The sequence below is a fragment of the Apis cerana genome, unplaced genomic scaffold, assembly GCF_029169275.1.
Source record: "Apis cerana isolate GH-2021 unplaced genomic scaffold, AcerK_1.0 Chr0_AcerK, whole genome shotgun sequence".
In the NCBI taxonomy this organism is placed as follows: domain Eukaryota; kingdom Metazoa; phylum Arthropoda; class Insecta; order Hymenoptera; family Apidae; genus Apis; species Apis cerana.
Genome location: NW_026893558.1, coordinates 2,474,130 through 2,476,629, shown reverse-complemented (window position 1 = coordinate 2,476,629; position 2,500 = coordinate 2,474,130). Strand labels below are relative to the sequence as shown.

Here is a 2,500-nt window from a genome sequence, read left to right as displayed (position 1 = left end):
TATTCCGGAACCCGGCAGCGGAACCGCATACCATTCGGGCCCTCGTAAGAGTGTTCGTCGGGGTAACCCAAAATGACCTGGAGACGCCGTCGGGAGATCCGGGAAGAGTTTTCTTTTCTGTATAAGCGTTCGAGTTCCCTGGAAACCTCTAGCAGGGAGATAGGGTTTGGAACGCGAAGAGCACCGCAGTTGCGGCGGTGTCCGGATCTTCTTCTCGGACCTTGAAAATCCAGGAGAGGGCCACGTGGAGGTGTCGCGCCGGTTCGTACCCATATCCGCAGCAGGTCTCCAAGGTAAAGAGCCTCTAGTCGATAGATTAATGTAGGTAAGGGAAGTCGGCAAATTGGATCCGTAACTTCGGAATAAGGATTGGCTCTGAGGAGCGGGGCGTGTCGGGCTTGGTCGGGAAGCGGGTTTGGCTGACGTGCCGGGCCTGGGCGAGCTGAACGGGGCGTGGTCTTGTACCTCGCACCCCGGATCCGAGCTCGGTCCCGTGCCTTGGCCTCCCGCGGATCTTCCTTGCTGCGAGGCTTCCGTGGCGGCTTTGCCGTCGTGGTCGCTCTCTTCGGCCGCCATTCAACGCTCAGCTCAGAACTGGCACGGACTAGGGGAATCCGACTGTCTAATTAAAACAAAGCATTGCGATGACCAGGGTGTTGACGCAATGTGATTTCTGCCCAGTGCTCTGAATGTCAACGTGAAGAAATTCAAAAAAGCGCGGGTAAACGGCGGGAGTAACTATGACTCTTGGTAATCAAATGCCTCGTTATTTTAATAGCGGTAGCGCTCCGCCCGCGCAAGAACCATCGACGCCGCTGCAACGAGCGTGATATATATCGTCCAACCGATCACGCCACCTAAGATCGTGAAAGCAATACGCTGCCGGAGGCGGAAAGCAATACGCCGTTAAAAGCGGAGGGCAACACGCCTCCGGGGCGAAAAGCAATACGCCGCTCTGGGCGAAAAGCAGTACGCCGCTGGGGTTCGCGAAGCAATACGCCGCGGGTCCTGGAAACAGGACTTCTGCGGTGGTGCGAGCGGCGGGCCTCCAGTGGTTGGGATTGTGTGCCCTGGCGGTCGGACGTGTTTGCGCTGTTGCGGCGGCTAGTGACGCACCCGGAGAGGTGTGGCGCGCAAGCGGTGGTCGGTTCGGAACGGAGCTCTTGAGAGTAATAGTTGCTGGGGGCATGAAGCGCAATACAGAGCCTCTTATGCCCCAAGTCGTAGTTCGTACCTCCACGTGGTCCCGCTGGAATGCCTATCGATTGCTCTTCGGAGAATCATAGAGTTCGAAACCGGCTACGGCGAGGAATGGGCGGTGAGGTGCACACCGATGGGGAGCAGCGACCCCACCTACCCATAGCTAAGAGAGCGAGCGGTCGGCCGGCCGCTGGTGCTAAAAAAAAAAAATTTTTTTCTTGCTTTTGATCACGTACGGAAGGTGAATTGAGGGGTACCTTTAGCCCACAACGTAAGTTAAACTTACGTATCGAATAAGTCTAGTGGCTGGCGGATCGTTCGCTCCCTTCGATGGCTTGTGCCACGACCTGGAACGGACCTGGAAAAGAGACGGAACAATTGGAAAAGTGTTGGGGGCACTCAAACTTCCCAAGATATCAAAAAGCAATCAAAAACATAATGTCAAGAAACAGAGGAGCCTCGGACGCGGGAGCCCCCGGCCCTGGGACTCCCGTGGCGGACTTGTCCGCAACAGATGAGAGGGCCACCGGTGACGACCAATGCTTATCCCCGGACTATGATTTGGATATGATAAATTTACCATTGAGCGGGCAGATTAAATGTTATTGGTGCTCAAAAAAGGGAAAAGATATTAGATTCCTCCAGGAATCGCAATACGCCAAACATAAAGACACGCAACACCCCCAAGAAGTAATTATATGGAGGTGCGCTGCATGCCATAAGGAGTTCGAAAAGCTCCATGGCTGCAGGTGCCACTTACCAAAGTGTAAGGGGCGAAAAATATGGGAGGGTGTTGCAAAATTCAAATGCGAGTCCTGCGAGGAATCGTTCCTATCGCAAAGAGGATTGTCTATGCATGAGAGACATAGACATCCGGCGATAAGGAACCAAAAAAGAGCACAAAGCACAAGTCGGGGAAATACAAGACCAGTCAGTAGAGCCTCGGTCTGGTCTAAAGACGAAACGGATCTATTAATCAAGTTAAACCAGCGCTACAAACATTTAAAACAACCAAATGTAGCGCTGAGAGAATATTTCCCCGACAAGACCCTGAAACAAATAAGCGACAAAAGGAGGCTCCTGCCCGTTCAAGAAGAAGAAGTGGCCACAACTCAAAGCGAAGCAAGATCTCCTTCCTCCGAGTCCTCGGAAGAAAGCATTTACGAATCGGCCACGGAGGACGAAGGAGGAGGAGAAATACGAGAAACGGCTCAACAAGAAGACCGCTGGCAAGAGCCGTTTCTCCAATATATAACATCGAACCACCTCGACGAAGGAGACTTCCTTCGAGGGGTGGAAA

The 2,500-nt window shown here is 53.3% G+C and overlaps 1 pseudogene; it reads left to right on the top strand.

The window, feature by feature from the left end:
• Positions 1-2,500, top strand: part of LOC133667640 (large subunit ribosomal RNA) — an 8,795-nt pseudogene that overhangs the window by 2,021 nt on the left and 4,274 nt on the right.